The sequence below is a fragment of the Calonectris borealis genome, chromosome 2, assembly GCF_964195595.1.
Source record: "Calonectris borealis chromosome 2, bCalBor7.hap1.2, whole genome shotgun sequence".
NCBI lineage: Eukaryota > Metazoa > Chordata > Aves > Procellariiformes > Procellariidae > Calonectris > Calonectris borealis.
This window is the reverse complement of record NC_134313.1, coordinates 23867964-23892112: the sequence shown is the minus strand read 5'-3', so window position 1 is coordinate 23892112 and position 24149 is coordinate 23867964.

Sequence of the window (24149 nt, the reverse complement as noted above, 5' to 3'; positions counted from 1 at the left end):
GCTGCTGACCCCCACAGAGGAAGATATGCTGCAGCCACCCTGTGTTAGGAGCTGTATTTTCAGAGCTCTGGGTCTTCCAGACAGATGAGACAGGCCTGCACAGCTTGTTTGCTTATCAAGTGCATTACCCAAGGGTTGCTCATCAGGGTGTGGTTTTCAGATAATTTTTTTACAAGATCTGATGGCTCCAAGATATTTATGTGAAATTCTGCTTGTGTCAGCTGTACTATGTCTTTTTTTCTTTTTTTCCCTATCCAATCCCCGAGATGGATGTATCCGCCTCAGAGCTGTGAGTAGGGCTGGTTTTTCCCACAGCACTCGTGTTGTTACATGCACAACAGGGTCCAAAGTGAATAGACAGCTCCAGCAGACGTATCTTAAATCAAGCTCTCCTCAATCTACAGCAGCTCAGATAGTAAGCTGCTGATGATCAATCCAATCAGCCATATCCAAGAAGAGGAGTTCAAATGGGAAGAGGTGCAAGAAAAGGGCTACCAGAATTGTCAGGGGAGATTAAGAGAGATGTCCTTACTCAGCCTAACTGAGCAAAATCTGAGAGGTGATAGGGTAGCTTTTTATAAATATCCCTGGAGGAGGGGGAATACCAGGGAGTGAAAAGAGCTATTCAAACTGGAAGACAGCTTTGGCACAAGAACAAATGGTTATAAATTGGTCACAAATAGATCTAGGACAGAAATTGTGTTTTTTACCACTGGAGCAATGAGGATCTCGGACCAGCAAGACTGTGAGCAGTGGACTGAAGCAAAGCACCTAATCTCACAGCCTGCATGATTAGGAATAACCCTTCTGTCCTTAATTCATCCCAACAATTTAAATTCAAGGAAATCAGGAGGGGGAAGCTCTCCCTCTAAGTCAGTTGCAGAAAAAAACAACAATCCTCAAACAATATGAATGAAACTAATCTCTGACAAATGGCATGCACTGACAACTCCTCTGTCACAAGGCAGAATTGAAGGAGGCTGTGACCATCTGCTCTTCATGCCCATGAGAGCACGAAGAGGCATGAGATGCAGACATTTCCCCAGTGGGCACTGCTGTACAAAAAAACACAGCCTCAGCCACATGAACGGTCAGGCACCTTCCACTCACATTCAAAGCGAAACAGAAACAGCTCTGAAAAATCTGCACGTGAAGTGGAAAGCAGGTAACTCTCACTCCCTTTATTCACGGTGCAAAGTCTTTGAAACACAAACCAGCTGTGAGACACCCACAATAAGTCGGGCAGACACGGCCCTGGTTTGCCAAGCTGCGCACAGGTTAGCAGAGCATGGCCACATCACTGCCATGAGCCCTTGAGTCGGGCAGAGCCTCAGGACAGACCTGCCTCACCTGTGCTTTAAAACAGGCACATGGAAATGCCTCCGACATCTGGGGGGATGAACTCGCCACAAGGTAAAATAATAAACTAGAACCAGGCAAACAGTTGCTGTCTGTAAATAAAAAACAGTAACAAACAAAAAAACCCCGAATTGCTGGAAGCAAAACGTTGAATAAGTAAGAGCAGAAAACAAATCTTCCCCAGCCCATTCTGGCCTTGTGGAGGAAGTATCCTGTTTTCTGTCCACCAGCTTTTTAGTCCACATGGTCCTCTAAGAAGGTCCCCTCCTTTCCATCATCTCAGAGGCCGAACTGTGGGTCTGCCCTTCCCCGAAGTCTCCTGGTCCGTTCACACACTGCGGGTTCCCTGTTCACTGGCTTTCCTTCCTCCTCTCTGCCCTATCCTAAACTCCACACGATTCTCCCAGCTGAGCCACCTCTTCCCATCCCCAGGCATGGAAACTTGACCTGTTCAGCCAGGCTGAGGTAAATAGACACTCCTTTCTGCTGCCCTGCCATGCCTTTTTTAATAAAACTTGTAGTACATGGTGTCCACAGGTAGGTGTGAACATTCCTAACCTGTTTGTCACTCACGTTTGCTAACATGAGGATTTCTCCCTCAGGCACAAGATCTTCCTAAATCAAAGAAACTGAAAGGGTAATGTTGAATAATATGACTGCAGAACCAGAACTTGTTTGGTATCTGTTGTTTTTAAGTATTTTTTTTTCTTCATAGTTACATTCATAATGTCAGAATTAACTATTCTTGCAAAGCCTTTTTTCACCCCAAGAATAATAAGATTACATGAAGATACTCATTACTGCTTCCAATCCTTCTGCCAACTGCTCTTGAATTTGCCTTCATTCTTTGTAAATATTTGAAGGGCAGCTATCTCTTTGTAAACAAAACATTAGGCTTTCCCTATTTGCCTTGGCTAGGATAACTGTGTTTATGAATGTAGCTAAACTTCTGCTTTATGACTATAAAATACCCTCAATATTCATCTTTCTGCTGATAAACACATTTTTTGTACTGGGAAGGACAACAGAAAAACTATGCCAAAAACCACCCCACTCCAAAGTAGCATCTTTTGCAATATTCCTTAAGTTTCTTATCACTTTTGCATTACTTCCATTCATTCCTATGCCAAAAAGCAACCCCGTGTAATTCTGAAGTTGGCAGGGATTGTGCCTGAGAGGTCACAATATGTCTTACCAAACTGAGATGATGACTTTTGATTTATAGCCCCCCATCCACATTCCAGAGAGACCTGCACAACAGGGAATCTGTCTTAAAAGTGGAATTTGAACGCTTATGTGTGTTCTTCCTTCATTCCCCAGACCCTGACAATATCCTGGCTGCTCCAACAGCTATTGTGGTCGATCAGAAATTTTAATGCTACTTGCAACATTGCTATGCAGTGACCACTGTCTGCAGACAACTAACAAAATCAAGAAACCTACATCTGGCTTGATCTGCTTCACCAAACCACCCTAAATCCAACTGTGAGTGGAAACCATGGCTTTCCCCCAGTTACCCTGTCGCACAGCACGAGGGGCTGAGTATCACTGGACCGTATCAGAGCAAAGTCCCCATGCGGACCAGGCTGATGGTTTTGCTCTGCTCTCTGGGAGAAGTGCAGCCACTGCCTGCGATGGGGAGGAACATAAGGGACCCAGGCAGTGTGCCCATGTTTGGGTTTTCAGAGGAGGAAAGGTCCTGGTTTCAGGCTGGTGCATCCCAAACCATGGAGCCCCATGCCGAGCCCTGCAGCTCCCTGCCCATGTGACCACCCGGTGCTCCTCCAGCTGCGGTCACTCGGGCTGTGTAGACAAGCTGGTGTGTGAAAAAGATCAGAAGTTGTGTGAAACATCCTTGAATACTGTAGGATGTCTGCTGTGAGCTACAAAATGCAGCTGTTTCATCTGCTCAGCCTCCACGTCTACCATGTTGCAGAGTCCTTCAGAAAAACATCCCACCACACTGGCATGTCTCTTCTCTGTAGGGAACCTGTGGGACACCTCTCTACTGCTCTTTGTAGTAAAGATACTAAATGTTAAAAGCTTGATACATTAATTGGAAAACAAAATTCAATGCCCCATTAGTTGTAAAAAATATCATTAAAAGACATGAAATGGCAACGGTTCAATATTATCAATTTTTTTTAAAGATGCCTCTCTGTGCATCTCTCTGTGTATCCATGGACAAGACTGTAACAAGAGCATCAGTGACAGATCGCTGTTTGTTCACGTGATCTCCTGCCAGCCTCCAAAGTATAATAACTACTGCAGCTGCATACAGGATCCTCCTAAAATATCATCAAAACCTGATTGACTTTTATGATGAACAACATACCTACAGAGAGGGGAACCCAGTTTATCTCCAGGTGCTTACTCAGTAAGATGTAGTGCATCTGTATGTTATTTACACGTTCAACAGTTGAATATTCCAGGGCTGTTGTGTTGATATGTGATAAATTTAGGAAGAGCTTCAAGCTGACTAACCATGGAGAAGGGTCATTCAAATGTGCAATTTGGTGTCTGTGCATCTCTTGGCAGGAGCTCGGTTTCCGCACACCTCTGGGAGCAATCCTTTCCCCGCAGAGTCCCCAGGCCGAGGACGTCACCTCTGAATTTCTCCCCAGGGCAGAACGCCTCCGTTTCATTCCTGAATGGAGCTGTGATTTTATGATGTTCTTTCTGACAGCGTATTGTACCGAGTGAGACAAAAAAGGGTTCCCTGGAAACCAACATCAGATTATTAACAGAGTCAGCTGGGTAGTTCATTAGGGCATTTCTGTCACCTTTAACAGCGTTCTGCTGTCCGGACTTGGATTGTCTGATCAGAGGTTACAAAACATTAGTGTTTCAAATGGACCTGCTATTTTCAGCCAGTAATGCATCTATCAGTCTTGTTTTCATCTACCCTGCCTTCCACCTTCAGCAAATTAAGTAACATCTGCAGTCGACACCCACTGGGTTCTGCAACCACTTCTTGGGCAGCGTTCCACTGAAAATGCTGAATGGAAAATGTCCTTGTAAATATTTTAAAAGGGAAAAAGTAGAGTCTGTGCAAACAGAGATGTGGAGCGACAAAGTCTTTTTTTTTGCTTAAACACTAACATTATAATTAATTTGTAAGTGCACAGAACAGTCAACATTAGGAGCTAGTTTTTTATGGAAAGACCTTTAATCAACAGTTTTGGATTTACTTTTCCAAGTTCCACTCCATCTTTTCTAGCAACTGAATGCATATGAGCTAAAGGAAAAAACCTCACACACACTACAGCAGTCATTAAATTTTATTGTAGTAGCTTTGAGTCGTTACCATCTAGGGAAGGCGAGATGCTTAATCTAAGAACTGAAATTAATTTGTTTTACATTATCCTTCAAACTGGAAAACTACTTTGGAGTACCAAGATTATTATCACATTCCCACAGCGCATATAAATGTCACTTTCTGAAAGTCAGAGTTGGAACTGTAAACCACAAAAATCCAATATTGCTACCACAACTTTTATTACAGCCACATATCTTTATATTCTAGCTATTACTGTTACACTATGAGTTTGTTACTTCCTAAACATCTGCTGTGTGTTCAAGATACAAAAGAAGCTGAGGTGTCTGCCTTGGGGGGCCATACATTTAGACAGATAATAAATCACACTGGGAATAGAAAGGAAGGGTATTTAAGTCTTGTGATGAGGGGAAGGACTGCCCTGCTGTATTTTAGCTGCTCTGTTATAACCCACTGGCATAAACACTGTTTTGGAATAAAAGTTAACAGGGGGAGTTATTCCAGAATGCCTTTGAGGAATGGGTATTCACAAATAGGCAGCATGTCAGTTCACTTCTGCAAGCTGCCTCTCTGTGTCTGTGTATATCTATGTGTATAGGAAAGGAGAATGAGACTTCTTTACTGACCCGGGACATCCAGAGAGAGTAAGAACTGAGACTGGGAGCCAAACCCTGAAGGTCATTAACGCTCTGCATGTTCTTTAGCTGAAAGCTGATACATAAATATTTTTAATTCCTGTACCGAATATCAGGGATCATATGTGATGACAGGAGATTTAAAATAAGATTTTGAGCTTGACACGTGGAAATATAACAAGGGCTTTAAAAGCACTGCTCCTCATTGAGAGACAGGTAACGGTTAAATGTTTTTTTCGTGTAGTGATTAAGACTTCTCTCTGTGACCCGTCTTTATGTAATCCTACCACTACACAGTGGTGGGCTGCTAGCACAGAAGCACGTATAATCATTGCTACAATGCTGGGAGAGTGAATCTGAAGCGTGTGGGAAGAAGTGCAATGGAAAGCGTATCACACAGACAAACTGGAGAAGGCAGCGCGGGGAGGTATAGATGGGCTAATGCCACCAGCGCCCCAGAATCCCAAAATGTGCTGGTGAAATCCCATCCTGGCTTCTGCAGCTCAGGAAGGAGGAGACGGTGCTGCAAAGGGCACTTCTTCATGGTTAAATTCTGCTTTTAATAAAAAGCTACTTTGTCAAACTGAAAGGAAAGTAAATGACAAGTAATTTGCATTAGGCTGGAGTTAGGAGGAAACTTTCACCTACCCAGAGTTATATAAGGCTTAGGTTTTTTTCAGATCACTTGCCAGCTCCAGAAAACAAATATTATTTAGGAAGGTCTTATTAGCCCTTCCTGTTAAGTTGAAGGCTTCAGATCCCGGGACCACAGTGCCACACAGCTCATGCATCTCCTAAGTGTGCTGCCCAAGCCCTCATCCTTCAAATTAGTGGAAAGGGGTGGGAATGGATGGCTGTTCTACCCACTTCAGGTGGCACACGCTTTAGCTGTGCAACTGCCCCCCGCACAGGTCCCCTAGCAGTTTCATTGCTCTCATTTGGTAGCAGGGCGTCTGATCTGCCTTGCAGAAAAGGTCTCCTCCTCTGTGTCACCTGCTATTTGCAACCCCCGGGAACACACCAAGGTGCATCCTCATAAAGCTTCGACACATCCATAAGGGAGGTTCGCAGCATCACATTTGCTGTGAGAAGGAAGGAGGTCCTCCTGCCCATGCCCATGCCCATGTCCACGTCCTTCCTCCATTCCCCCAGCCCTGCTGCACAGTTTTTTCAGGCTCCAGCAGGGAAAGTCTTCACCTGTAAGGATGTTATTATCATAGCACTGAAACATTTTTGAATTGGCAGAGCAGCTGTGTAGTAGTCCTCACTTCCCACCTTTCTAAATGTTCTCCCTCACTTTTTCGTTCTACCGTAGAGGCAAAGTGTGGCTGGTTTATCGATGAGACCCTGTGAGGAGGGAAGCCACAGCCAAGGTGAGCAGGTGTGCCCCGTTCCTGGCATGAGTTCTGGTGAGGCGGGCATGGTCCACAGCCCATGGGTCCATCCCAAAACCCCATTCATGGAGACCCTCCCTCCGCTCCATGTTCTGCTGCAGGAAGAGCTACCGCTCAGCTCCTTCTGCTCCTGCCTGAGGCAGCTTTCCAGTGGGGCTGGGGAGACCTGCCAGCAGTGCTGCAGGGAGCGATGTGACCAAGGAACACTTTAAATGTGGAGCCAAAGCTGACTTCTAAAGGCTTTTGTTGCTGTGTATGGTGTATTCAGCAGACTTCACACCACTATGGGAACTTCTGTGGCTGTTTGTCATGCCTGCTTCTCACGCCGGCTTGTTGAAGGCCAGATAATATCATAAATTCAAGGAAGGCAATTTGCATTTCTTAAAATGCCATGGCATAAAATGTAAATACTGTTAAAATTTCCCCTATTAAACTATAGTTTTTGCTGTGCATGTCTAAGCATTTGGAGATCTGGTTCTGACCAATGTCATGAAGCTCTTACTATGGAAATTGCTGGGCTGGGGAGTGCCTGTCTGTAGGTTGTATGGGATGCCTCTGCCAGGAACACAGCAGGTTCTTGAGCTCAGCAGCTGCTTAGTGAAGGTAGATCACCTTGAGAAAATCAAGCTGGAAGAAGGGAGGGGACAGACGGAAAGCAGAAATACTTCCAAGAGCAAAATTAAGAGATTCAAGAACAGAGTGAGAGTAGGAGAGGAAAATAGGGAAGCTGGGGGAGAGGTTCGTAGCACAGAGAAGAGAGCAGAGACGGTAAATCACGATCTGCCTGTGTACCTACCCAGAGACGGAGGGACTTCCAAGGGAAGGGCAAGCTGTACCTGCAGGCCACTGCAGTGGGGAGGGTGTCTTGCTCTGGGTGCTTAACGTGCTCTGTCTCCCCAGGAAAGCAACCTCCAGAGGTTCAGAAGCTCTGCACGAAGTTCCTTCATCTGCTTACAATTAGTCTGACTGCAAAATCTGTTTGAGTGGGGATTTGTCTTTCTTCATTATCCTTTTACCTCCTTTTAGGACTGAACTTCCAGGAGGGGAGGACACCAGGCTAACAATAAAGGGTCATTAATCTTGATGACACCCCATTCAAGAGAAAGAGAGAATGTGATCATGGAGTGGCCCGGGCCGTGGGCCCTACACAGGTAGAAATTGTAGGTACTGCCATCGGTCTAGAGCTGATTTATATTTCTGGGACTTGCAGAGGCTTGCAATTTTTTTTCTCTATTCATTGCAACACCCTCCAAAAAAAAAAAGAGAAAATGAGTATTTATGCTCTCTGACGTGAAAAATTCTCTCTGGCTAAAGGTCAACGCTGCAAGCAGTGGTAACTCCAGAGAGGTGCTGAGTGCACTGCACGCAGGACCGGTCTGCGAGCAAGCATGCTGCGTTAGCTGTCAGGCTCCAGCAGCAGCACCCTGGTCCTCCAGGTCAAGCCTAAGCCTTCTTCATTAGCCTTAGCTTTGGCTTGTTTTGAAAATATAAAAATATGTCTTGATCCAGAGGCTTGGCACATTTCTGAGGGTGCTTTCATCTGTAGACCCCATAGCAAGAGTTCATGCGTTAGTATGACTTTATGGGAAAACTTTCACTTAGGTCTGTTCCTTATGCGTTAATTATAACTGGAACAACTCATTTCTCTGCTAAGCTTCAAGTTACACTTCAAGCAATAAAGGTTTGTAGGTAAGTAGAGAAAACCATTAACAGAGCCAGGAGCTACAGAATATGCAGCCTTTTTTTATATATGGAATGGGCCATGTGCGGGCAAGTCGCACAGTTGCAGCGTAAGCACCCAAACTGTGCATGACAAGGAAAATGAAACATTGCATGCTTACTGAGAAAAAGAGAGAGAAAAAGAGGCCTACAGTTTTTGGGTGGAGCCCTATTTTCTCCCCGCTCCTCCCGTGCCGGGTATGGTCTGAGTAGAAGGACGGAGGAGTCGGTGGCACTGCGCAGCCTGAGTTGTCCTTCAGCCCATGTCCCCACTGCACCTCTGCCAGTCCCTGAAGAAGTTATGGGAGAAGGATGTTGGAAAGCAAAGAATGAGTCTGAGGATACAGAGAACTAATAGTACAGGAAAATCCTGGAAAGCATGAGGTAAATACTAAATGCAAAGCACAGAGTTGCCTCCCACTCTCAGCGACTGTATCTCATGTTGTATTGTCTTTAATCATTACCCAGGAGCTATGACATGCAGTAATCTACTTCTTCAGCTTCATTTAGGATTTACATGACAGCGTCTTATCAAAATAGAACTACTGGGACTGCAAAACAAACACTTAATTAAAGCTGAATGTTTCTAATTAAATCCAGTAGGATGAACATGTTACAATGAACGTCATTTCCAATAGTGTCCCTAGAAATGACAAAACAAAGCGGCTGTAAGGGGCACACCCCACAGAGCACCACCACACATGTTCACATGGTGGTTTCCCTGACAGACATCTCCAGAAGCTGCTGGCAAACCACATGCGGCATGGCCTCCCAGAGCAGCATCATGAGCCGCTACCGCAGCGTGGTGGCAATTGTCACAGCCGGCACTCTTTTGCAAGAGAAACTGGAAGAAGCAAAAGAGGAAGAAAGGGGAAATCATCTGGGGATGCCTTGCCGCTCCGGCTGTATTCAGCGAGGATATCTGCATGTCAGCGGGAATCCAGTCCAACTCTTGTGATCAGAGACATTTTGGTAAAAGTGGCAGGGGACAGCAGTTAAGGTTACCCGAGTGTCTTTGTTTACCAGTCACGCTTTGCTTCCTGAAATGTTGACCTTCTAGACTGTACTTCAGGACCACGCCAGGCACAGAAGTTTATCTTGCCTGAAAACTTAGGGCAAGGACAAGGAAATGATTTGCCCTTACAGAAATGACATAAACTTTTCTGAGCTGTTTCATGACTCATTTGAATATCTCTAACACACTGATTTCCTTAGGATCTAAGAATCATTAAGGTTTTAAAAATCAAGGAGCAAGGTATCATGAATACTGTTAAAAATCTAGTTGTCTGAAAATAAACAATAATGTGACAGGATGATCCCAAAACCTGCTTTCAAGTGGTGATTCTTGCTGCCAAACCTGACCAGAGGCTGGTCCCCGACAGCTCGTACCTGGCTGTGGCAGCCCCGCACGCTGGGAGTGCATTGCATTGTCCACAACAACCACTTTCCAAGTTTAGTAAATTAAATGTCTGCAGCCTGTACTAAGGAAGAATGCAAAAACATGAGTTAAACAGCCTGTTTTAGTGCACTGAGCTGGAACCATGTACACCTTGTTCTCAGAAAATAGGAGTGTGTTCATAGGCTAAAAGAGGTGATCTCCTGCAGAGATAGGAACTAAGGAAGGCCACTGGGAGGATTGCTTCAGAAATCCTTCCAGAAAAATACCTGAAATGATGTTTCAAAAAAAAAAATCTGGTTCTGTTTGTAAGGAACCAATGGCTGAGCCAGCTTTAGGAGGAATGAGTTAACGGCGAATAGCTGATAGCAGCAGGGTGCTAATTTCTATCTGAAACAGCCTAAATGCCCTCAGTCCCCAAACAGGATCTCAACAGAGGGCACTGGAAGCTGCCTCCCTTCCCCAGCAAATCACAGATTTTGGAGAAAACCAGCCCAAGGTGCCAGGTGCTCTCCCAGGACCAGCCCCTGTGATAGGACACTTGTAATTATAGAGAAACTCATTCTGGGCAGTTCGAATTTCAGATGCTTTTTGTCCTCTCTCCCTGTTGAGTTTTTGTCTTTTTCATTGTTTTGGGGAGAAATGTCCCATCCTTTTCTCCTGTGCCAAGGCTTCTTCTGGTAATGGCCGACAGAGCTTAGCTCTCAACTGCCATGGCCAGAGCTCGTGGTGCAGAGCACTGCCGGTGCTGACGGGAGGAGCCAGCTGTCTTAAGAAATGCCATCTTTGGCATTTGTCCCTAAGATTCATGGCTTGTGAGGTACCAAATACTGACGGGCATGGCCGGATGGCTGGGAAGGACTGCTGAGACAGCAGGGTTTTCCACCACAACCCGTGGGAAAAGGCAAGAGCTCCAAGGCTGGTCAGCTTATTCAGAATATTCAAGCCTAAAAAACACAGTGGCAATAAGTTAACTTCTTAATGTGTTTTTTTTGCATTCCTGGTGAGGAGAAAGTAAGGATTTTAAAATGGTATGAAGGAAGGCTTGCACTAGACTGGCTAACGGTGAGGCATTGGACTTCACTGCCTGGGGTGACGGTGGGATCCAGCACTGGAGGCTGGATTATCCTGCCAGGAACAGGCTTGACTATCGTGTCAGGATTGACAGAAGTATGATTAATCCTGCCTTGGCCAACAGGAATGACTGGGGTGATCTCCCGAGGCCCCTAGCAGTCCTATTCTTCCATGCCTCGCAATCGTTATTTCCTTCTGCCCCTTTTGCCCAATTAAAATAATGACGATCCTACTCATTACTGTTCACCTTAAGCTGCTATACTTCTCCATACTGTATCTGAACTGCACTAAAATCAAGCCTCTGCTGATCACAAATTTGCCAGCATATCAGTGGGACTTGACGATTCTGTACTGATTTATGCTGTATTTGTACTGCAGAAAAGACTTGCAGCAAGATATTTATGGGAAGTCCATATGTAGAAGAATATTGTTACACACAGGAAACAGATTGCAGTCCAGAGTAAATCAAAACATGGAGAAATAGTCTTTATTCACATATCCTATAGCATAATCACCAAAAGGCTGTCAAATGAGGCCAAACCCTTTTCTGTTTTTGGCAATCAGTAGGCAGCGATGCCATGCATCCCTACCAGGAAGACAGAATCTGACCCACAACAGAGCCTGGGGTCAGTATGGGATGAGGCTGGTGGGAACAGGGTTACTTTCAACAGTTCCCAAGATCCTCTCCCCAAAACATGTTGATGCATGACCTTTATCAGCCATGGCGAATCTGGGGGAGCAGTAATGCATTTTGGCATCCGCCCCCCACCTGCCCTCACAAACTCACAGAATGGTTGAGGTGGGAAGGGATCTCTGGAGGTCATTTGGTCCAAGCCCCCTGCTCAACCAGGGCCACCCAGAGCAGCCTGCCCTGCACCATGTCCAGCTGAGGTCTTGTTTCTCGTGTCTTTATTAATAAAACACAATTTTTTATTAAGTCTGAGTAAGGTGCTAAACCAATCAAAACGTCTGGGAAAGATGTGTAGTGATGAAGATTTGACAAGGTTAAAGAGAAAATGCCAGAAATACTTTTTCTTATCCCGGTCATATGGAAGACACCAGAAAACATCTGATAGACTGCAAATTAAACAAAAAAGGCACAAACACACATGCAAATACATAAAATGCGGGGAGGAACGTCTTAAATAACATTCAAAACCGACTTTCATTAAGCAGCAACTGAAAACACCATTGATGCAAAACCGTCAAATGGGTTTGGCTATTCTGTGACATTTGCCTTGCTCCAGACTGCTCTCTTTCAGACTGACAGCTACAGCTTTATTTGGAAAACAAAAGAGCATCAAGGCACTTTCGTGAGGGATGGCTTGTGCTCATTGTCTGGGATGTTAAATTAGGAGTCCCTGGCAGGGTCTTGGCCCAAACCAAGAGATGGTCTCCCAGACAAGCCCCTCCACTTGCCTGCTGTTCCGGCAGGCGCTGTGGGTGCAGCCTCACACCGGGGGTGAGATGCTAACAGTGCAGGTCCGGGCTGCCCCGTGCCACTTGATCTCAGAGCAGATAACAGACATGGGCACGTTTAATTTACTAGTGTAGATGTGGCCTGAAAGTCTAAGCTGGAGTGGGTGAGCTTCACAAAGACAACAGGACTTACACAGCAACACAGTGAAAAATGTTAATCACAGGGACGAGAAAGGTGGGAATTTCCGTGTTTATTTATCCTGAGTAGTTAATCGCAGCATGTTTCTAGAAAATCAAATATGGCTTTCAAGACAAAAGTGGGTTTTGTCGGACATCATGCAAAGCAAACCTTAAAGACTTTGAAAAACATGTTCTTTATGCCACAAAGACCTCGTGTGCAAATAATTGACTTTGTGCTGATGCATTTGAAGAGCTTCCCCACGGCCGCTGGAAAGGGTTGTTACCAGACTCCATGTGGTAGCAGTGTACCTTGGCTCCCAGCTAAACAGCTCCAGCTTCACACCGCCACCCTGCAGCGTCAATGACTGGCCTGTGCTACACGCGCCCAAGCTGGCGATGTAGCCAAAACCAAAATTTGACTCACTGTATAATTTCTTTTAGGAGGTACAAACCTGCTTTTAATGAAAATTTAATGTTCTGTGACTCACAACTTCATTGAAGTTTATAGAAATCTTTATAGAAATCTAACGTGGTGACATTTATTAGCAAAGTAACAGGTACAACCTTGGTTATTTAGAGCCAGCTAGAATTATCTTAATGAGTCCTCTAGGTATTTAGAGCCAGTTAGAATTATCTTAATGAGTCCTCTTGTTAGGAGTTCTTAATCTTATCTTCTCTATACAACAAGAGCTCTTCACACTTACAGACCAAAATAGATCTCAATCAGCCCACAAATTCCAATTATAGACTTTATGGGTTTGGACATTGCCTTGAGACTAAGCTATTGAATATTTTATTAGGAAATTGCAGTGATAACCCTACAACTGTGTTCAAAATTATTTCCTTTTATGTATTTCTTTCCCACCATATTATTCCCTTCAAAATACAAGGTGTAATTTCCTCTCCTCTTTCACAGTATATTATTCTAGTCCAAGACTGTTTATCTTTCCTTTCATCTATTTGCACCTCAGAAGATTGCTGAAAACAAAACCCTTTTTTTTTTTTTTTGGCCAGATAGTAATTGACAGAAAATAGTTTTAATTTAATACAACCACAGAATTATTAGTTTTGGGCAAGAGAGCATTAGCAATGACATGTTCTTATCCAGTAGAGTTGTTACAGACCCAGTGGAAACTTGACAAAAACAGGGAAACTCAGATTTAATCCCATTAAATTGTGTCTAAAACCCTCCTTACTGAACCTCTCTAAATTTCCTGCAGGGAACTCACATTCAGACCAACACTAAACTGTTGAATTTTATTTCTGGACACTTCTAAAGAACCTGGATATCTTTGCCATATTTTACCCAAGAGCTTACTTTTCAACTAACACAGTTTTACTTAAAAATATATTTTTTTAGTCTGTTCGTGAGATATTTCAGAAAAAAACTTAGGTGAAATGAATAATATAAATAAACTTTTTTGCTCAGGTTAACGAAAAGATTTTCCTTTTGACATACGTTCTTTTACAAATAAGTAAAGATGCTGAAGGAAATTACTTCATACTTTGCTTGTCCCATGCTTTGTGCAATATGTTTTTACATTAACCTCAAAAAGAAGGAACTCTTGGAATATGAACCATAACAACTTTGAAATTTGTTTCACATGAGTAGAAAATTTATTTGAAGACTGATAAGAAATTAAATTATAGATGTTAATGCAATTCCATCTTGTTATCCAGTACACACAGTTCTTTGAAACTTAATAAAATACAGGTATTGAATTTTTAAAAATGGATGTTATTGATTAACAACTAAATTGAGATTTGCTTTAAGTTACAGAGGCTTTGCTACCTTAAAACCTGCCATGAAAAGAACATAACTCTTTGATGTACTTTATTTTCTTTTACCATAACATATTTTCATATGGCTTGGCCCATGTAAATGGTAATGAGGATGACCCTAAAAGCAGAACTAAACTCTCTTGTCCCCAGCCTAAAGGCAGGAGGAAACGACCCGCTGAGGTAGCCAATTCCTCACTGTTAGAGACTCCCCTGTTGGTCAACAACTTCCACTTACCTGAGACCCTTTTCAATTTACCAAAGTAAATACACTCCTGCAAACATCCCAACAACGTCAGAACCGCTGTGCATGCCCATGGTGTCCTCCTAGTGCTTGCTTTACCAGGTAGCAATATAAGGAAGAGGGAGTGGGACTGGGAATTAAAAGGGACATGCAGCGATAGGAAAGACATTGTTTGGAAAAAGGATATTTTGGAGGAAAAGGCGGCATGCCGAGACTGTAATAACAACCCTCAGAGAATTCAAATACATAACTATAACATTATAGTTTGTAAAATGACCCTGTAGTAATGCATGTGATCTTTTTAAAAAGCCTTGGATTGAATTTTGATAGTTGAATGGAAGCTCTGCCTGGAAGAAATAAAGCCCTTCCAGTGACACCCCCAGCATCCATGGCCTTCTCCCCCAGCTTACGCTGGTGTGGTGAGAGGTAGTCAGATCCTAGCTGATCTCACTTACATGCATTTTTTTCTCTTTCTATAGCATACTAACATCTCCACCTTCCAAGGGGGTGGGAGAACTTGGAGTTTTTTTCCTTAGATGATCGTGACTGTTTGAAATAGGGATAGCTAACCCATCGCATGCAAAGGATGTGCCAGCTTCCCTCCCAGCCCCAGAGGAGCAAACCAGAACACAGGAGCCACTGAAGCCACTGTGCTAAAATGTAGGGAAGAAGACCAAGAAGATCAAGAAGAGCTGTTCCTAACACCACAGTGTGATACACACTAGGCACGTGAAAAGATCAGATACATAATGGGCTTCCTGGTGCTGAAGTCCATGCAACTTAAAAATAAGTTCCCTGAGCACTTTTCACCGTGCAGAGGCAATTCTTTACCAAGCAGTGGGTCTAACAGATATGACAGAGCTAATGAATCGAGGTGTGCAGCAGGTAACTGGAGAGAGAGGCATAGCCTTGAATGACCCAGGTTAGGGTTGTACTGCAAAAAGAGATTTCATGCTGCTTTTTTTTTTTTTTTCTTTCTTTCTTTAAAAGCATCCTTTGCTTTGCATGGCAGAGAGGACAAACCCATCTCCTGAGCAATTATCTACCTCCCAAGCAAAGCCATGAGATACATATAGTAGAAAGAGACTTCCTCCATGTACAACTTCTTGAGAGACATGAGTGCATTCAAGTTCTGGTGCTCCTCTGAAGTGACCTGCAGCTGGGGATTTACCAAGTGGTTGCTGAAAGCTCAACTGTGACAGCCTTGGAATCGTCATCATGAACCATTTCTGTTTCTGGAGGTTCTTCATCATGAACTGATATATTTTAATGGCAGATATCCATCACCTGCTCTGATTTCCAGTATGACTTAGGACCAAAACTGCACCCAGGACGTCTCAAGTCAAGTCCAATATCTTGTGGTTAAACCCAAGTTGTTCCTCACGAAGCCACTCTCATAGGTTTAAAGACAAGATTTGGTGCTGAGCCAATATCAGACATAAGGGATGTTTATCCCTATGTATATAGAGGATGAAACAACTTCAAGCACTGTCCTGCAGCCACCTGCAGTGTTTAACCATCAGCATACTCCCTGGCATGGATATGGCCCCTGCTTACCACACCAGCCCCTTCCCAGCTGGTGCTCTGGTACAGCCCGGGGACCAGCACAGACCAGAGCCTGCTCCCGGTAGAGACAGACAAACCCCACCACCACGGTTTGTGGGGGTGCAGGAGAGAAGACTGTAGTCATATGGGCACGAGCATCATGCCCGCAGAAGAATAGAAGGAGAAAGAACATGCTAAACGATGGCAATGCAGTGGCTATAGAGCAACCATGACTGTAGTTACCTGTTATACTCAATACCTAGAGCTCCTACTCAACAGTGTGCTTGGGAAACCTTTCATGATTCACTTCTGGAGCTTTTAGCACAAGAAGTGAATGCCTGAACTGCTCTCTTATGCCACTTTCAGGAATGGCAAAAGTTCACCCAGGGGACCCCAAGGACTCTGAAAGACCCAAAAATGCAACAGCTTCTTCTTTCTTCTGGCTTCACTGTTGAACAACACAGGTCTTTCAGCAAACCCAGGGTCAAACTTGCTGTGCATCCACCAGTCTCCCGAACTCCATCATGTTTTTGGAGGACTCCTTAGCTTGGGGCTAGAGTCCTGTACACCGCACATCATCTGGGGCTGCTGTCTGGTTGTTACCCCGAAGTCCAGGAGAAGGACATGGTGTATCCCAAGGGAATGTAAGTTAATGAAGTGCAACCTTCTCCTGATTTCTTCACATTACAAGTTCCATGAATTTTATTCATGAACAGATGTAATTTACAGCAAGAGCCTAAACTCATGTGGCTGACACTCTGCAGGTTTGGAAGAGAGTTGTAGGGATGTGAGGAAGGCGTAAATTAAAGTAGGTCACATCAAGATTATTCTAATTTACCTCTTCAAGTGCTTGCAGAGTTGGCTTCCACTGCAGCTTCTGCCTCAAGCACCCCAGCCCATAACTCACACTAATTAGGCTCCTAATGCAAGATTCATGTTAGTAAGTAGGTAGAAATACAAATGCAGTTGGAGTGCATTACTGTACACTCTGCCCATCAGAGATGGTCCATACTACCTTATAGCCCTGCACCCCTGCAAAGCAAAAAGCAGAGCGTAAAATCCCCCAGTGCAATGGCACCGGCACCCGTCTGCTTCCTCAGCGGGCTGTCTCTGGGCAGAAAGCGAGTGCTTTTCTTCAAGAGAATAATTCTGTGGCCCCAAAGCAAGAAGGGGATGGACAGCACCCACCCCAGGGCCCATCAGGACGAGGGGCTGGTTTCCATCCAGGGCAGGAGCAGGGAGCCCTGCTCGAGGGGGTGAAGGGAGGGAAGGAGACGCCAGGTTTCTCTACCGCATTTCCCTCCCATGGGCACAACTCATCGCTGGCTGTGCCAGCCCCTGAGCAGGAGGAGCCGCCGGCACCCCAGAGCAGCTGGTGGCCACCTCCACATGGGAGGGTGCCGCATCGTGCAGGCCAGCATCCCTGGGAAAAAATAACCCGTCAATCACTAATGGAGAGTCACCGGAGATGCTCCTACTACGTAGGAGTAGATGCCAGAGAACAGCTGAGCAGGGGGCTGGGGTTTATTTTTAATTTTGTAAAGTAAATTTGCCTTCCTCATGATCCGCTCATTTTTCCTCTAACAGCACATGTAAATAGAAAGACAGTAAATGACACCACACCGGTCCCAGCAGACTAAGGCACAGTTCAGAGCTGCTGCAAACCTCAGTGCTTGCTGTAGCTGTCTCACAGACGCGCCTGTGCTTCCCAGAGGCAACACCTTCCTTACACCCCTCTAGAAACACGCCAGGGTAAGCTCAAGTAATGGAGCCCACTGGGTAACCCCGCAGGCACTTTCCAGCCTGCGCTGCTTGCCTCTGCTTACAGGCCCGTGGAGGCAACCACGCTCAGTTAGCGGTGCCCTGTTAATTGAACGCACAGTCCCAGACCACCGCGTGTTCGGCCACGGAGGAAAACCTCTGGATGCAAAAACCCTTCTTAGGTGGAATCATGTTTCACTCCTGGAAAGTTTGTTGGCTAATCTACAAGAACTCTCAAATACAGTTTATGAGCCTGTAAATGCTCCCTGCCATGAAATGGCCCCAGGGGCTGAGAATAACGCGCGTGAGATCTACTGCAAGCCTTTTAACTGAAGGAGCACTGGGCTACGGTGCAGGCTACCCCAAGGGGGGCTGTAGGGAAGGGTAGCTGCGAGCGCAGGGAGGCTGAGCTCCTTCTACAAACGCCCCCAGCTGCCTCCAGCCCAAGCCTGCCGTGGTTGCACTCGGGCCAGAGGAGCCGGCAGCTGGCCCGCCCCGCAGAGGTGGACGTGTCCCTGGAGGCACTGGCTGCCCCTGAATCAAAATCTCTCACTCTCTCATGGTCTTATGTTCTTGCCTTTCATTGCAAGAACCAGGCAGTTGTGATAACGTTATGACAGCTGCTGCTGACAATTAATTAGCTTCAGATAAGGTCTTCAGGGTGGCCACTGGGAAATAAATCAATGCTGTTTAAGCCAGCACTGTAAAGCCCCCCTGGCAATCTCTGCCAGCTCTCACCCCACTGGCAGGCACCAGGCTGTCGAGGAAGGGGCACCGCCGGGCTCTGCTTGCAGGGCTGGATCCCCACCGGCACGGCACGGCACAGCACTGCCAGGGGCCGGCACGCTCTGCCCATGGGCCGCAACTTCATGGGTTTCTGGGTGTTTTTTTTAAATGGGCGTTTGTTCTGGTGTAGTCTGAAACACTGCTGGCCCTCAAGAAAGGTAAACACCCACCCAGCACGGTACAAACCCCACCTTCATCCTAACATTCTCTACCTCACCTGTGTGTAGGTATTATCACACCAAAGGCACCTTTCCAGTCTCACATCCATCAGGCACTGACTGGGTCAAATGCTTCCAGGGGCTCTGCGTGATACTCACCAGTATCCCGGGTGAGGATCTGCCTTCCCATCTTTGAGGTCTATGGAAAGTGCTCCTCACCCCAGCCACAGCTATCCTTCTGCAGAAGCAGCATTCGTGTTGAACATCACTGATGCATTCAATTGTGATAAACTTCAGTTTTTCAGCCCCACAAGCAAGAGTAAATGTCTGGAAAAAAAATTCCCTCTCCTACTCCTGGGCAAAAATTGGCCTTTTTGTGTGGTTGGTGTGAGAATAACCAGACCTTGTTAATTCAGACCTACACTCAGCAGTAACAGGGAAATAAATTAGCAGCCATTGCACAAAGGAAACAAAAGTGGCAGCAATTGCTCTCTGTTTTACAGGCTTTGGGTAAGCCCATTTAAGCTTAAAATACAGTCAGTGTGTGCTAATGCTGCCACTTACATCTAATGGATGTGGGAGAGAAAGAGATTTGCTTATGCAGGTATCATACCACAAAGTACAGCAGCACCAAGAGTACATTAGATGAATATTATAAGTGACAGAAGAGCTTTAACACACTTGTCAAGAACCTCATGTTTTTAAAGCATGTAAATCTAATGGGCCAAGGTGAATAAAATCAGACAGTGGGAAAAAAAAATGGAAAAAATCAAGACAGGGTTAAAAATACAATTATTTTTCAATTATACAGAGGAATTCCTATCCAGTGATTTTCTGTTGCAAACAGACATTGCAATAGGCCATGTCCTAGTGTGAAAATGTCTGTGTTTATCTCAGCAGCTGCACACAGTGTTTCCCATGAGTTTTGTCTGGCCTCAGCAGCCTCTCGGGAGCCGTAAAACATCCCACCTGCGCTGGATGCAGGATGTGCATCCCATGGATGTGGCCACTGCCTTATAGCTCAGGAGGACCGGGGGGACAAGGAGGAAGGCTCAGCAGCTCGCACCTCCTCCCGGCTGCAGGGCTTGTTGCATCGGCCGGTTGCCATCCTTTTGAAGGTGGCTCCAAAGGCAAGAGACCTCCTCGCTTCACCCTCAAACCCTGCTCGGCGTGGGAGAAGCTGAGAAAACATTTTTGGGCCCTACCCCCTGCTCAGCTAACAAGAGGAGCTGAGCAGATTGATCCAACTGCATGGAAGGGACTTTTCACAGTGGGAATCTTGGAGAAACGAACGAAGAAACGCTTTTTCCAAGGTGTTCATGCAAAAACATGGCACATACATACAGTTGTGGCTGTAGGATGGAGTAGCTGCAGCCCCCCTCCACAGGTGGCCCCAGTAGCCGTGGGAGGGATGGGTAAACAGGAGACGGAGGGTACCGTGAGGAGCGAGGCAGCTCTGCCAGGGCTTATCGCAACACCCATCTCTGAAGCAGGCAATTACACACGCTATGAATGAAGTCATTCAATAAACACATTCAGTTCTCCAGTCAGCCTAATAGGCTGTAATTTAACTCTATTTCCCTTTAAATTGAAAGAAAAAAGAAACCAATAACTAATAGGCAAGCCTCTTCTCATGTGGCAGAAACACTCACTATTATAGCTCTAAACTGGTGCTCCCTTGCACCGTGGGTTTTATCATACTGTGCTGCCCTGGGATCTGAACAGCCTTTACTCACTAACCTGGCTTAAATTTGTTAATGGAAACTCTTCTCCATAGCTATCTAGAGAGAAGGAACTCACCAGCTGAGAAGAAACCCCCCTGCTTTCCTGGAGCCTCATTCAAAGCCCATTCATACAGCCCCGGCAACCCAGATTTCCTCCTACTGCAGAGCTGAGATGCCCAAGAGAGAGGCAGGTGTTGGGGGAGTTTCCATGCATCGAAAGGTGGCTGAGATGTCCCTGGACCCAGCTCTGGTCCGGAGGACCTGCCCCACAGCTGCCACTCTCCCAAGGGAGACCCCAAGCCCCGCTCCATGCCGTGAGGAACAGGACACTTCAAAGCAAGTCTATGCTTAGAAAAAGTTAACCCAGTAGCAAATAAACCAGTGAAGTCCCACAGAAATGCTTTTAAATGCTAGAGACCTAGCAATGAAACACTCAGTTTGGTAAAGAATCGTATTTTTTCCAAAATGATCTCATCAACGGGATCTAAAAGCCTTCTGCGCCCTGCGTGCACTGGCCCTGCTCCAGGGCGCGAGGGTCTCTCCACCGAGAGGGGCTGTGGCTCAGAGCAGAGGGATCTCAGTCCTTCGCTATTGCCACTGCCAAGTTCAGAGTGGGAACAGCCACGGTGGGGCCGAAACTCTCAGGGCTCAGGCCACCCCCAGGTCTGCTCCGGGCTCCTCGGATTTAACATTGGCAGTAAATTTTCCCAGCACTAGTGATTTCCCAGGCCCCCAAAGCTGCTTCTGCCATGACTTCCAGTTGAGCAGATGGTAGCACTAGTATTATTATTCGGTACTATTAGTGAATATTTATTAGTCAATATTTGTGCTGTTCACCATCGGGTTCAGTTCCCCAGAGTCGGGGTGATGAAGCCACCAGGAAAGCGAGTGCAGGACACAAGTGACCGCAGGAGTCTGTGTATGATGATCATTTTTATCACACAACTGCTGGCATCTAAGCAATGAGGAGTGAACCGGCTGTCACTCCCACTCTCACCAGCACATCTTTTGCCTGTCACACTTTTCCTCCCCAAGGCATGTTGCTGCCTTCAGGAGCCCCCAGCCCTTCCCCTGGTGGTCCCAGTCTCCTAGGAGGTGGCAGAGATGCCACCTCAGTCTGCCTTCAATTAATCGTTCAAAACTGCCTGTGCAAGCAGCAAAACAGCCCATCCCACCCCAGAGACCCCCACGGCAGAGGCCAGTGAAGGTGACCACCATCAGCACGCAGTGGACCCTGGACAGGCGTTTGGCAACAGACCTGCAGACACGGCACGGGTGGAGAGCCTGAACAACCTCTTTGCATCGTAAGGTCACTGGCTGTGATTCTTGCATTTCCTCGTAAAACCACCTGAGTATAATCTCTTCTGAACCACATCCGTGGGCTAAGAACCAGCGATGGGCAGCCAAACTTTTCCTGCAGCTCTCAAGCTCAAGTTAGCGTGCGGTGCAGAGGCTTTCATCAGATGAGTAAAAACTGTTTGCACATTGAGACTTGTTCTTAACACGTCTCCTGGATCTGCCAACTGACAAGAAAAAAAATCCCACCAACTACTCTCCCGTTCATCCAGAGCCTGCAGTGCGATTTTGGGAGCTTCCTCACTAAAAGGAAAAACTTATGGATGACCTGAGACAGGACCTTGTTTGGGGGGCTTGGAAAAAAGCCCCCCCAAAACCACACCAGCCACATGAGCGCACAGCCTGCTCCGAGCCCAGGCTGGGGCGAGCAAACATGGTTCTTGTCAGCATCTGCTCCCGGTTTGTCAGCCCCGTGCTTCACCGCAGACCTTTCATCTGGCGCTGGGGCTGCGCACAGGGCTCCCCGCAGGGCTTAGCCAGAGCCGAGTCCAAGCCAGGCAGGACTTCAGCCTGAGCCGCAGCTGAAAGGTCGCGGCATCACCACGCCAGCCATCACGCAGAGCGGGCAGAGAAGCAACCGTGCAGAGCCTCTGACAGCGTCCCAGCAGCTTCGTTTCTCTGTGTAGCCACCACGTAGGAGTTGTGGCATGACGTTTAGGCAGGGCTTGCAGGGGCAGGCTTTGAGCAGATCACATAGCAAGCCATCCAGCTGTCACTGTGCCCAGCACAGATTTTTTCTGACATTCACTGGGCACCAGAGGGACAGGAGCCAAAGTCGGTCCCTGCTGGTGAAGTCAGGGAAGCATCCAAAATACCTTCTTTCCATCAATCCGTTGATCCCTTTTCATCATCTGTTGGTGATGACCTCCTCCAGCCTCTGCAGCAAGAAGCACTCACTAAAGGAACAGGCACCACCAAGGCCCAAAGACGGCCTGTCCCCATGGCAGGAGTCAACACCTCACCCTTGATGCCAGGCTGGTCCACGCAGCTCGCTGTGGTGGCTCTCCTCCTCGTACCACGAGCTTACGAGAGACGCTGCAGCCGTTACCTGGGGCCATTCCCAGAGTAACGTTAACCAAACTGTGTACTACAGCAAAGAAAAGGGATTGATGATACAGATCTGTCCCCGCAAACCCACCAGCAGCCACACTAGAGCCAACGCATGATGGATGGTGCAGGCAAAGCAATAGCAGTCCCGGGGGAAGGATGTTTCCCGGGCAAGCCCTTCAAGCAGATTTGGGAAGAAGGATCTGCAGTGCAGGAGCCCCAGGTCAGCAGAGCTCCGCAGGAAGCTGCGATATTGGCAGCACTGCTGCCTGTCATAGAAATCTCATGTCTGTCACTCACAAATCCTCTTTTGTTTCATTAGAAGGGTCAAAATGCAATAGGGAATTCCCGAGCTTGTCCATGCGGCTACACTCAACCAGCCAAAGACCAAAGTTACTGTTCTTCAAAGCAGGCATGTGTGCTCCACACCGGCCAAACAAGCCATTCCTGAGATTTACCTGTATTTTAAGCTGAAACAACCTTAGCTTAAGATTTCGGTGAGCGGAGCACAGCTCTAGCCTCACGGCTTGGGCAGCCTTGGTTCCTAGAGCCAGACGACATACAATGAGATGGGAGAAGCCTCTGGCTGTGCCGCTGCCATCATCCGTGCCCAGGCGGCAAGGAGCAGGGCCAGGCAGCTGCCGGCAAACCAGGAATAGCGTCTCTTAATAGCAACATTACAGTCTCCATCTTACCCTTCGGCTCCAGGGAAAGGGTTTGCTAAAACCTGACATTCAAAGGCTTCTCCCCTCAATTCTGCTTTTGTGTATGTGTACCAGACATGTACATCAGTATGCACATATATAAAGTTTATACATGCACGTGCGTGTTTCTGTGGAGCGCAGTGCAGAGAGCGGTCCCCAGTCACACAAGCATCCTCCTGGAGAACTTATACTCAGCTACACGTAATATTAACACAGCACCTCCGGTGACTGGTTCTCTCCCAGGAGGAGCTCCAGAGAATACAGCGGCAGAAGCATTAACACTTGCTGACTCAAGGGCTCCACCAGGAGGAAACCCAGCCCGGCTCATCCCCTCGGAAGGGCTAAAAGGGAGATGCTCCTCTGGCAGGCTGGGGAGTGACTGGCAGGGAGGCCAGACTTGCTGCATGACAACATTCAAAGGCAAGGACGAAAAACACGGCAGAATTGGATTAGCGCAGTGTCAGCTGGCCAGGGGCTGGCCGCAGCTCCAGGTGTGCTGCCACGCACACAGCTGCAAAATCTTACCAGTACAGCAACGTGGCCTCAGGGCTGGCAAGAAACACTAAGAAAGAGCTTGTTAATGGCCCTGTCT